The sequence below is a fragment of the Elephas maximus genome, chromosome 1 (assembly GCF_024166365.1).
Source record: "Elephas maximus indicus isolate mEleMax1 chromosome 1, mEleMax1 primary haplotype, whole genome shotgun sequence".
Taxonomy (NCBI): domain Eukaryota; kingdom Metazoa; phylum Chordata; class Mammalia; order Proboscidea; family Elephantidae; genus Elephas; species Elephas maximus.
Window position 1 is genome coordinate 94,238,012 of NC_064819.1, and position 14,204 is coordinate 94,252,215.

The window sequence follows — 14,204 nt, forward strand, 5'->3', positions numbered from 1 at the left end:
TTTTCATGCACTTTTTGGGTATTTGTATTTCTTCTCTGCCATAATGGTGGTCCAAGTTTAGGTATGATAAACTTTAGAAAGCAGAGGAAAAAGGTCAGCCTTTCTCTTCTATCTTTAACTCTGATTTAGTTAGTGTTCTCTTAAACAAAGAGAACATTTTGTAGTCCGTCTCTCCTTATACTCTGACTTCTTCCATCTCCTAATGTTTGTTTCTGATTGAAATATAGATTTTTCAGTGTGCTATTTCCATGGGCTTGCCTGTGACCTGACCCCAACATATTTTGCCAGCATTATTTTCCTTTGTTTCTCTTCTCTAACTTAATTTTCTAATCATATGACAACTTTTTTTTTCTTTATCTTTGTTAGATGGTTTCCTGTGTCACTGGACCTTTGAGGTATGAAAACAAGCAAACAAACAAAAACCCTATTTGAATCTTAAAGGAATACTAGAAAGTGTGCAGGAGAAGGGATGGAAAACAATATGACCCTCGGGGTTGAGAGTGGTCATATGTCAAAAGTGTCACTGCAAAGAAAGAAACCCAGATGCTACAGAGGACCAGAGGAAACTATAACTGAGAAAGAGAATAGGAACTTACCGGCTGCTACTGGAGCAATTGCTAAAATAGAAAATAAAATGAATTAGTTTTTTGTTTTTATTTATTTATTTTTAAATCATGCACTCAGTTCCCACTGAAAATCTGCTTGGAACATCAGGAAATGGACTTTTGGGAAACATTAAATCTTATAAGAATATGCTACTCCTTCTTAATTCAAGATTAACTCCACTATGATACCTTAAGCAGGCCATTTCAGAAGGCCTGTTTGAAGGGTTATATGAGTAAAGCTTATTTTTTTAATTAAAAAAAATTTAAATATTCTTGCTCAGGGTAAAAGGTCACAACCTTTCAGGAGACTGGTTAACACTTAAAGATTACTAACTTAATTTTCCTCTCCATCTTCTTTTTTGTCTTTTAACTTCCTCTCTTCTCTTAAAACCCTTCTCCCTATGCCAGCTCTTATTGTATTTCTTTCTGCAGTACGGAAAAGCTTATTCAAAATTATCAAAATTTTATACTTTCATCATGATAATTTTTCCATGTTTTTCTTTCTGATAGTCTCTGGGGTTTATAATGAGAACATCATAATTCTAAAGCTGGCTGGAGACATAGCATGTGTTAGAAGAAACCCTCCAGATATTTTAGGATACTAAAGAATAGTAGATTTAAGGAAGAAATTTATACAGGAGGCTTTCGTCCTTTGCTAAACTACTAACACATAGTAATGTGATTTTCTTGGGACATGGAGTCAAGGTTTCTCACTTGCACTTCTCTCAGAGGTGTAGAATAAGGCAGGATGAGAGTCAGTTATAATGACAAATATGAAATCCCAAGAGCTTCAATTTCTTGATCCTCTTCTAAAGCCCTGAATCTTTGATGGTGTGTAACTTTAAGGTGAGCAAAATGGAGGTGAGTTTAAGCCTTCTTCCTTTTCAGTTTTTATGAGAGATTAAAACTCTTTAAGAGGTAACTATGTATTTTAATTTAAATTTTGCTTTTTATTTTTCTTCCTATTTCAATTCTCTAATCTCATAATAGCTCTATTCTATTCTTTGCCTTCCATTACTTTATTCTCTTTGTATATTATAGTATATCTTCCATTGTAATACATCTGTATTACTCAAAAAAAAAAATTTTTTTTTTTTTTTACTTAGTTTACTTATTATTTGCTTTATTTAAAAAAATGAACCAAAGCCTTTATTAATTTAGGGTTTTATATATATATACACAAACATATTTTTTTCTTAGTAAGCCTATGTCTTCCCTCTTTATCCTTTGCATCAATAGATTTTTTACTAAAAATCAACAACTTTAGAAAATGCAGAAAAATATGAAAGCAAAGGAGACGGTGAAATGTGCCGCTTAGGTTTTGCATTAGGAGATGTGAATACAGGCAATCAGAGCATTGGACCCAAACCCTGTGGAAGGCCAAAGGACACTAGAATTGCCAACGAAACAGCACATTGCTGGATTTTGAAAAGAATTCTAATGAATCAACCCTACATGAAATCCAGGCTTCCAAAAACTCAGTTACCAATCGTATTCTCTACAGTGGGAGAGAGAAAGAATTCTGAGACCACTCTACTTCCTAAGAAGGAAGCTGCAATGAAATATGATAGATCAAACCTGCTGCTTTTGTTTAGTAGCCTAAGGCTGGATGGCAAAGCTGCAGACATCATTATACTCACAGCTTCATATAAACTGCAGCTAATTGGACAGTGGTGAAGGATGGCATGTGATAATTATTATTTGTTAATAGTATTAATAATTATTAGCACTTAGACATTAGTTTTCGGTTAATATCAAATGTTAACTTCACATGATTATTATATGTTAGTGCTATTTATGTTATAAGCTAATGATGACTGTGAAGACTGTTATTACAATAAGTTAAAGATTTATCTTTTGCTCACAGGTCATTTAGGAAACAAAGAGTTGAAATATAGTCATTTTGATAAAAACGCCTGTCTTATGTGTTAGGTAGAAGGAAGATTGGCAGCAGGTAAATTTATATAGGAAATCTCATTCAAGGCAAAGTCATCCCTCCACCTAATGTCTTGAACAAAATTTGTCTTAATTCCAGTGCTCCTAAAAGTAGTAAGAATGAACAAAGCTTTATCATTTGATAAAAGTACCTAGCTCTCTCATAATATTAAGATGCTTGGACTAGCTAATGTCAACTTAGAAGAAGCTCTTTAAGACTGTCAAATAAAGGACTAAACTAGTACAGGTACTTCTGAATTCTCTATCTAGATCCTCCCTGGGGATACTACTTTGAAATAGTCACTAACATGATATCTCTTGCTAACAGAGGTGGTGAGGCTATTATTATCCTATCCTAGAGTAACCTTAAATTAAAAAATTTGGAGAGATAAGAGAGAAGAAGGAAAGTGTGTATATACACACATCTTTCTTAATTGGGTAAAAAGCAGAATTTCATATTCCTTGGTGATTTTTGAGAAAACGTTTTGTCTGAAAATCCTCCCCTGAACAGTATACTAAGGTAGATCCTCGAAGCACTAGATGAATCAGATGTTGCCACATTTAAACTGAGCTTTTATAATTTTCCTGTCTTCTCTCTTTTGCCTGAGAGACCCAATTTCTCTGCTTTCCCTCTCTCATCTTCAGATTTTACTAGTGGCTTGATTTGTTATTGATAAAATGTTTAATCTCTCTCTCATCAGCACTGATTTTCCCATCTTATTTTCTTCTCTACCAGTAGGGGTTTATGCGTTCCACTAATTTATAAATATAAACCAGTTATTTCAGAAACGTGAAAATGGGAGTAAAATAGGAAGAGAGAACATTGAGATTTGCAACGGAATTATTAGAAATAATACCGGAGAGGGATGATGCAAATTAAATATTTAGAAAGATTAAATAATTAACCAAAGTCACATGTCTGGTAAGTGTTTTGGCTGAGATTTTAACATTGTTCCATCTAATTCCTTTCTTAACAACCACATTATGTTATCATTGCATTTTTTTTGCCAATTAATAGCTTGCAAATACTCCATATTTAGAATTTTATTCCTTAATCATATCTCTAGAGATGGAATTATGAGTTTAAAGGACACTATATTTTAATGAATCTTGCCGCATACTTCAAATTTGCCTTTTAAAGGGTTTATATTAATTCACAGTTGGACCAGCAATGCATGAATGTATAATTTTTACCAAAGTCTTGCCAGTATTGCTTATTATATTTAAATTTTCCTCTTTATTAGGTGGAAAATGCTGCCTCAGGATGTTCATTTTCTATTCTTCATTCTTTTTGCCAATCAGTGGGCATACTATAGTTCCTAAATTCATCAGTAATGTGAGAGAATACTAGATAACGGAAAGGCAAAGGGGATTGGGAAATATGAATGCAAAATCCTTTACTTCAAGGAAAATTTTTTAAAGAAAATAGAATTTAGAAAATAGATGAAATAACTTACCAACAGGTATTGGAGTAACTGGTAGAAAAACATGAAACAAATATGTATTAGCAGAATTTTTGGATCAAGAAAGTAGTTTCCTTTCTTGCCCTTTTTAAAGGGGTAACAAATGGATCTTTTAAGACACTAGACCTCCCCCAGAAAGACTCCATAATGGAAGAAGACGCGTTAGCATTTTTTTTTTGGTAGTAAAAGAATAGTCTCAGTCTGATGGGAATGGCTTCAATATATTTCACGTAGCTTAACTCACTCTTTTTCCTTCCCATCTTGTATGGAGGGTTTAAATCCTGCACAAAACTTTTAATCAATTACAAATTTGAATCCTAATTGCAGTTATTCTCCTTTCTCTCCCCACAGGTATCTCCTCTATTCCTCCTTGGTATCTCCACTTACTTATTTTCTACCCTATTAAAAAAACCCCAAACACATTGCTGCTGAGTCGATTCCGACTCATAGCGACCCTGTAGGACAGAGTAGACCCATCCCATATGCTGTATGCTTTGCTTTTTTGCAGTTATGGAAAGTTTTATTTGTTATTAAAAACTATGCAAATTTTTTATTTTTTAAGGAAACAAAATGTTACTTCTATACTTAGTCCCTTAGCCAAATGTTTCTCTTTCCATGGAGTAATTACTAACTCGGCAGGTTACTGAGCAAGAGGGAGAGTGGGTATTTATACACGGAAGCATGAAATGGACTTGGTCGGAGTTAGGAAAAATTTTCTCCACAAATAGGGATCCCAAATTACACCAGAGTTATGAGAAGAAAAGGAACTTACTGACAGGTACTGCTACTTGTTCTAAAATCCAAACACAAATAGTTAGTATGGGTTGACATTGATAACAGAATTGACAACATAACAACATTCTAACTGATATCCCTTCCAATAGGAATCTCTGGAATGAAAAGGAAGCAAACCTTCCACAGGAGTTACTTTTAGCCTCTCTTTTTCAGTAATATAGTCATTTTGAAAGGGCAGGAAACAGGTGAAGTTATTTTCCTTTTGTCATCTAGTTTCCCTTGGAAATTGAAATACCACAGAGCTGGAAAAGTCTCATTTACTTTAAATTTTGCTTCCGTTTTCATTCCACTCCTTTCTCTTATTGCTTACTCTTTCATGGGCTTCCCCACCTTACTCTGTCATTTCTATCTTATATTTAATAAAAAATGTATTCTTTTTGCTGATGAGTCAGTAGAACCAATCCCAAGAAGTTTTCGTTTCACTTTTTTTTTTTTAATCAATTTCATTTTCCAATTATCCAAATGGGAAGAAACTGGCCGAGCATGCAAAGATCAATACACACGAGAATTCCGGCACAGTCATGAGTGTTGTTTATCAGTTCTTTTGAGTCAGTTCTGACACACGGCAGCCCCATGTGTTAGAGCAGAACTACTCCATTGGGTTTCCTTGCCTGTAATCGTAACTGAAGCAGACTGCCAGGCCTTCTAGGCAGGTTGAACCACCAGCCTTTAGGTTAGCAGTGGAGTGCAAACTGTTTGTACCACCCAGGCCCTTAAAGGTGAGTATAACCTTTCCTTTTCCTTCCTCCCTCCTCAGGCGATAGTCTATGATCACTATTATGTCCTTACCATGTGTCTTTTTGGAGCCCCGGTGGTGCAGTGGTTAGTGTTCGGCTGCTAAACGAAAGGTCAGCAGTTCGAATCCACCAGTCACTCCTTGGAAGCCCAGTGGGGCAGTTCTACTCTGTCCTGTAGGGTTGCTATGAGTCAAATCGACTCAAAGGCAACGGGTTTTTTTTATGCGTCTTGTTAAATACCTAGTCTTGCTTATTTTTTTTTTAAATAATTTTTATTGTGTTTTAAGTGAAAGTTTACAAATCAAGTCGGCCTGTCACATATAAGCTTATATACATCTTACTCCATACTCCCACTTACTCTCCTCCTAATGAGTCAGCCCGCTCCCTCCTTCCAGTCTCTCCTTTCGTGACCATTTTGCCAATTTCTAACCCTCTCTACCCTCCCATCTCCCCTCCAGACAGGAGATGCCAACACAGTCTCAAGTGTGCACCTGATACAAGTAGCTCACTCTTCACCAGTATCTCTCTCCAACCCATTGTCCAATCCCTTCCATGTCCGATGAGTTGTCTTCGGGAATGGTTCCTGTCCTGGGCCAACAGAAGGTTTGGGGACCATGACCACTGGGATTCCTCTAGTCTCAGTCAGATCATTAAGTCCGGTGTTTTTATGAGAATTTGGGGTCTGCATCCCACTGTTCTCCTGCTCCCTCAGGGATTCTCTGTTGTGCTCCCTGTCAGGGCAGTCATTGGTTGTGGCTGGGCACCATCTAGTTCTTCTGGTCTCAGGATGATGTAAGTCTCTGGTTCATGTGGCCCTTTCTGTCTCTTGGGCTCATACTTATCATGTGACCTTGGCGTTCTTCATTCTCCTTTGATCCAGGTGGGTTGAGACCAATTGATGCATCTTAGATGGCCGCTTGTTAGCATTTAAGACCCCAGACGCCACGCTTCAAAGTGGGATGCAGAATGTTTTCATAATAGAATTATTTTGCCAATTGACTTAGAAGTCCCCTTAAGCCATAGTTCCCAAACCCCCGCTCTTGCTCCACTGAAACTCCCGGAAACTTCTTTGCTTTTGGTCCAGTCCAGTTGAGCTGACCTTCCGTGTATGGAGTATTGTCCTTCCCTTCACCTAAAGTAGTTCTTATCTACCAACTAATCAGTAAATACCCCTCTTCCATCCTCCCTCCCTCCCCAAATCGTAACCACAAAAGAATGTGTTCTTCTCAGTTTATACTATTTCTCAAGATCTTATAATAGTGGTCTTATACAATATTTGTCCTTTTTCATCTGACTAATTTCACTGAGCATAATGCCTTCCAGGTTCCTCCACGTTATGAAATGTTTCACAGATTCGTCACTGTTCTTTATCGATGCGTAGTATTCCATTGTGTGAATATACCATAATTTATTTAACCGTTCATCCGTTGATGGACACCTTTGTTGCTTCCAGCTTTTTGCTATTGTAAATATTGCTGCAATAAACATGGGTGTGCATATATCTGTTCATGTAAAGGCTCTTATTTCTCTAGGGTATATTCCGAGGAGTGGGATTTCTGGGTTGTATGGTAGTTCTATTTCTAACTTTTTAAGAAAATGCCAGATAGATTTCCAAAGTGGTTGTACCATTGTATGCTCCCACCAGCAGTGTTTAAGAGTTCCAATCTCTCCGCAGCCTCTCCAACATTTATTATTTTGTGTTTTTTTGGATTAATGCCAGCCTTGTTGGAGTGAGATGGAATCTCATCATAGTTTTAATTTGCATTTCTCTAATGGCTAATGATCGAGAGCATTTTCTCATGTATCTGTTAGCTGCCTGAATATTTTCTTTAGTGAAGTGCGTGTTCATATCCTTTGCCCACTTCTTGACTGGGTTGTTAGTCTTTTTGTGGTTGTTTTAACAGAATCATATAGATTTTAGAGATCAGGCGCTGGTCAGAGATGTCATAGTTGAAAATTCTTTCCCAGTCTGTAGGTGGTCTTTTTACTATTTTGGTGAAGTCTTTAGATGAGCATAGGTGTTTGATTTTTAGGACCTCCCAGTTATCTGGTTTCTCTTCATCATTTTTGGTAATGGTTTGTATTCTATTTATGCCTTGTATTAGGGCTCCTAAGGTTGTCCCTATTTTTTCTTCCATGATCTTTATCATTTTTGTCTTTATGTTTAGGTCTTTGATCCACTTGGAGTTAGTTTTTGTGCATGGTGTGAAGTATGGGTCCTGTTTCATTGTTTTGCAAGTGGATATCCAGTTATGCCAGCACCATTTGTTAAAAAGACTATCTTTTCCCCCAATTAACTGACACTGGTCCTTTGTCAAATATCAGCCGCTCATATGTGGATGGATTTATATCTAGGTTCTCAATTCTGTTCCATTGGTCTATGTGCCTGTTTTTGTACCAGTACCAGGCTGTTTTGACTACTGTGGCTGTATAATAGGTTCTGAAATCAGGTAGAGTGAGGCCTCCCACTTTCTTCTTCTTTTTCAGTAATGCTTTACTTATCCAGGGCTTCTTTCCCTTCCATATGAAGTTGGTGATTTGTTTCTCCATCACATTCAAAAATGGCATTGGAATTTGGATCAGAAGTGCATTGTATGTATAGATGGCTTTTGGTCGAATAGACATTTTCTACTATGTTAAGTCTTCCTATCCATGAGCAAGATAAGGTTTTCTACTTATGTAGGTCCTTTTAGTTTCTTGCAGTAGTACTTTGTAATTTTCTTTGTATAGGTCTTTTACATGTTTGGTAAGATTTATTCCCAAGTATTTTATCTTCTTGGGGGCTACTGTGAATTGTATTGATTTGGTGATTTCCTCTTCGATGTCCTTTTTGTTGATGTAGAGGAATCCAAGTGATTTTTGTATATTTATCTTGTAACCTGAGACTCTGCCAAACTCTTCTATTAGTTTCAGTAGTTTTCTGGAGGATTCCTTAGGATTTTCTGTGTATAAGATCATGTCATCTGCAAATAGAGATAATTTTACTTCCTCCTTGCCAATCCGGATGCCCTTTATTTCTTTGTCTAGCCTAATTGCTCTGGCTAGGACCTCTAGCACAATGTTGAATAAGAGTGGTGATAAAGGGCATCCTTGTCTGGTTCCTGTTCTCAAGGGAAATGCTTTCAGGGTCTCTCCATTTAGGGTGATGTTGGCTGTTTGCTTTGTATAGATGCCCTTTACTATGTTGAGGAATTTTCCTTCAATTCCTATTTTGGTGAGAGTTTTTATCATGAATGGGTGTTGAGCTTTGTCAAATGCCATTTCTGCATCAATTGATAAGATCATGTGGTTTTTGTCTTTTGTTTTATTTATATGGTGGATTACATTAATGGTTTTTCTAATATTAAACCAACCTTGCATAAAAAAAAAAAAAAACCTTGCATACCTGGTATAAATTCCACTTGGTCGTGATGGATTATTTTTTTGATATGTTGTTGAATTCTATTGGCTAGAATTTTGTTGAGGATTTTTGCATCTATGTTCATGAGGGATATAGGTCTGTAATTATCTTTTTTTTGTGGTGTCTGTACCTGGTTTTGGTATCAGGGATATGGTGGCTTCATAGAATGAGTTAGGTGCTTTGAAATACCTTTAGTAGTAGTGGTGTTAACTCTTCTCTGAAAGTTTGGTAGAACTCTGCAGTGAAGCCGTCCAGACCAGGGCTTTTTTTTTGTTGGGAGTTTTTGATTACCTTTTCAATCTCTTTTTTTGTTATGGGTCTATTTAGTTGTTCTACTTCTGATTGTGTTAGTTTAGGTAGGTAGTGTTTTTCTAGGAATTCATCCATTTCTTCTAGGTTTGCAAATTTGTTAAAGTACGATTTTTCATATTAATCTGATATGATTCTTTTAACTTCAGTTGGGTCTGTTGTGATATGGCCTATCTCGTTTCTTATTCGGGTTATTTGTTTCCTTTCCTGTATTTCTTTAGTCAGTCTGGCCAATGGTTTATCAATTTTGTTAATTTTTCAAAGAACCATCTTTTGGCTTTGTTAATTCTTTCAATTGTTTTTCTGTTCTCTATTTCATTTAGTTCAGCTCAAATTTTTATTATTTGTTTTCTTCTGGTGCCTGACGGATTCTTCTGTTGCTCGCTTTCTATTTGTTCAGTTGTAGGGACAGTTCTCTGATTTTGGCTCTTTCTTCTTTTTGTATGTGTGCCTTTATTGATATAAATTGACCTCTGAGCACTGCTTTTGCTGTGTCCCAGAGGTTTTGATAGGAAGTGTTTTCATTCTCGTTGCATTCTATGAATTTCTTTATTCCCTCCTTAATGTCTTCTATAACCCAGTCTTTTTTGAGCAGGGTATTGTTCAGTTTCCAAGTATTTGATTTCCTTTCCCTCATTTTTCCGTTATTGATTTCCACTTTTATGGCCTTGTGGTCTGAGAAGATGCTTTGTAATATTTCGATGTTTTGGATTCTGCAGAGGTTTGTTTTATGACCTAATATGTGGTCTATTCTAGAGAATGTTCCATGTGCACTAGAAAAAAAAGTATACTTTGCAGCTGTTCGGTTGAGTGTTCTGTATAAGTCTATGAAGTCAAGTTGGTTGACTGTAGTCTTGCTTATTTTTAGCAAGACGTTTTAACTTATTAGGAAAAAAATCTGTCATGTTTACAGTTTCCATTAATTTTTGTCATCTATGATTTGCCTAAAATTATAAATATTCTAGGAGGATTCTGAAAATGGGGAAAATGTGTGAGAAATATAAATGTGAACCTTTTCCTTGAACGCCCATAGGTTTAGGGAAAGGTCCACTGTGAGTGCATAATAGAAATATCACACAGAAAGGGAGTTTCTTAATCAGAATATCAGGTGTCCTTAAAGGAGGCACAGAGAACATGGTTCTCAGTGATCCTCTTCTGTGAGTGAGGACCATAATGTACCCTTAAATACCACTGTTACCTATTTGTCAGCTGCAAGAACTCCATTTTTACCAGAAGTGGGAGAAATGAACTACTTTTTCTTCCTTTGCTCCTCAAACTCTCTGGAATTGAAACATGTCTCCAACAACCCATTGCCATCAAGTTGGTTCCGACTATAGGGACCCTATAGGACAGAGTAGAACTGCCTCAGAGGGTATTGAAACATGTCAGGAATGTTTAAATTCACCTGTAAACTCTGGGAAGGCAGTGCCATTTCCTATCTCATTGCCTACACTATTCCCAGTACTTGGTACATGGTCCCGTTGCCCTCCCGTCACTTCAGGCTCATAGTGACCATATAAGACAGAGTAGTACTGCCCCATAGGTTTCCCAAGGCTGTAATCTTTACGGAAGGAGACTGCCACATCTTTCTCCCAGGGAGCTGTTGGTGGGTTCCAAACGCTGATCTTTCTGTTTTCAGCAGAGCACTTAACCACTGCTCCACCAGGGCTCCTTGTCTTATGGGAGGCCCTCAATACTTTTTTTTTTTTTTTTTTTGAATGAGTAAGATCTGAATGAATTGAACTTTGGCAAATTTGATTTTATTCCTCTCCTCTTTTTTCTATCCAAAAATAAATTATAAACTCTGATACTAAAAATAATAACAGCTAACTCCCCTCGCCATAGATGCCTATTTACAAAAAATCTTTAAATGCATTATCTCTAATCCTAGGTCACCTTTAGCTAGCTGATTATTTGATTTGCCATCTTTGTTTTTTTTTTACTTTCTGAAATGTTCATCAGTAACTTGAGAGGAAGCTGTTCAATATAGAAGCAAAAGAGATTGAGAAACTTGAATGGCGAGGTTCTTACATGTTTGGAAAAGATTATAAACAGTATAGGGAAGCAACCCTAGAATTGATGAATATAGAACTTACTTGGCTCTTCTTGTTTTACTGTGAAAAAGAAATCAAATAAATGTATGAATGGGAGGTTTCTGGATGAAGAACACAGTGACTCCTCTAATTCTTTCTCCTGGGAGTATTAGAAGCAGAACTTTGAGAGACCACTAAACTCTCTATTTAGAATTAGACAAATGTAGTGGGAGAGTAAACATCTTCAGATTGTCCTGCTCAAGTCCCTTTTAATTTGGGCACCTTTTGGGAAAGAAAGAATTAAGAGTGGAATCATTGGGAGAGGCTGTTTGCTCCTTCTGATTTCTCTCTGCTAATTCAAAGTTTCAAAAAATCATCGACTGGTAAGATTTTTATGTTACTTTTACTTTATTGCATTCTTATTATTTCCCCTCTTTCCCATCACATTTTGGGAATGATTGTGTTGATTCACCATGATCATTACTATGAGACTTGCTTGCCAAATACTGTTCTAGGGTTAATTTTAGGGAACTCACAGCTAGGTTAAAATTTACTGTTCATGGCTTGATTTGGGATGGCGGCACTGCTTGACTTTAGAGTCAGGAAGATAAATCGGGTTTGAATCCTGGCCTCTCCTACTTATAATTGTGGGATTATGCACTAGGTACCTAGTCTCACAATTTCCTCTTCTATAAAATGGGAATGCCAATATTCACCTGATATAACATGTATACATATGTAAAGCCCTGAGGACTTGCCTGGCGCATTGTAACTGCTTCATAAATATTACTTGTTATTATAGCACCACATTAGGTGCAAGTCAGTTTCAATTACAGCCTTCAAATGGACACTGATCGTTAAAAAAGAACAAGCGACTGGAAATATGGATAGAGAAACCAGAAGGCAGAAAGTGGGGAATGCTGAAAATTTCGGAAAGTGTGGAGTCAGAAATATAAATCTTAAGTCTTGGTACATTTATACTAAAAACAGGGTTTCTTGGCACCATAAGAAACCAACAATAACAACAGAATTGAGATAAACTTGGGACTTACTCTTAGGTTTCCCAGGTCTTGCTTTAATAAAGAAGAAAAACAAATTAGTGTGGTTGTCTGATGCAATAGAAACACATTTTTCACTTATGTCATTTCCAGGGTAAGTGTCACATGCTGAAGTGTAGTGAAATGGATTTTACTGTATTTATAGTTAATGAAGGGGATTAACAAGGACCTCTTTGCTTTGGGAATATTATGGAAAGGATGGTACACAGCTAATGATGGGTGCTTACTCTTTCCTTTTCAATCTAGGTCTCTAACTGGCTGAAATCAGGAAATGTGTCATATCCCAATCTGTTTTCAATTTAGCTACTTTCTTGGCCTTCCTTTTCCTTTCCCGATCCCTACCCACATTCTCAGTTTCTGTAGTCCTTACCATTGTTTCTTGCTTGATTTGCCCAAGCTGTCACCACCTTCTCTGAGAGATGTTTGATACACTGTGACTCCAAGTAACCAAACTGCTCCATGTAAGAATGAGAACACCTACCCTGAACTAAGAACTACATCTCTGCACATCTTCTAATAAATAGCTTGTTTTCCCTTTGTACTGGGGAAATCATTGTTTTCTATATATGAATTTGGGCTGCACTGTTGTTGGAAACTGTTTCTGTGTGTGTGTGTATGTTTGTTCCTAGATGACTAAGTAGAAATTTTGAGATATGAGACTAAACTCAAGCAATACTGTTTTGAGACTCAGGTGACAAATATCAGTATAGAGTGGGAAATCCACATTCCTCACAGCATTCAGTACCAGGAGGCACTCTGAGGACCAGTTACTGTTTCAACACTAGCAGGCAGCACCCATGGCAAGGACCTCAAGAGCAGTAGCCATGGAAGTAAATGGCCCTGGTGGATCAAATAAGGGGAATCAGAGAAGGCCTGGATTTTTTGTGGGTGGACGCACTGGTGTTACACAGGCCAAATTAGCCAAGGTGATGTGCCTCATCAGGCTTTACAGTATAATTTTTTTCATTAATTTCTTTTTATTTTGAAATAATTGCAAACAAAAAAGACTCAATAATATCTCAGGCATCAGTAGTCATACCACCTAGACTGTAACATTTATCGTACCTGCTTCCATTATTTTTTAAGAAAGAAAATATTACAGAGGTGGTCAAAGTTCCTTTGATCCACCAATCTCAGGCTCTTTCATGCTCCCCAGAGGCAACCAGATACAAGGCCAGTGTGTATCCAATCATTTTTAAAAGCACTACATATATGGATTCTTAAGCAATATAGTGCTTTTTAAAAATGTGATTTAACTTGCATGAGTGTCTTAATATTTTGTATCTGCAAATATTATTTTGCCTCTGGTTTGTTTCACTCAACACTGTGGTTTGAGATCTTTCCTCAATTATACACTCACAGATAGTTAATTCATTTTAAACTACTCTGTAGTATTCTAGCGTTAAGGACATACCTTGCATTCCTGATTTTTGTTATTAAAAATAATCCCACACTGAACATCCTTGTACATGTCTTTTATGTACATATGTAAGAGTTTTCTCTGGGGCTTATACCAGAAGTACAATTCATAGGGTATGCACATATTAAATTTAGATAATGACAAATTGCTCTTCAGAGAATGAGAGCTCCCATTTGTCTTAGTTTCTGAGTGATGCTGTAACAGAAATTCCACAAATGGGTGTCTTTAACAAACAGAATTTATTTTCTCGTAGTTTAGAAGGCTACGATGCCTGAGTGTAACACATTATTGTTTTGTGTCACATGACATAGACTTTTTTCTGCTTAAATATGTCATGTAACATTTTTTGGAGTGTATTTGTTTTTTTCTTTGTTTTCCTTTCTTCTTGCCTTCTTTTGGGTTAATAAAGTCCCTCCCTCCCCCTGCCAAGGGTTTAGAAGATATATGTT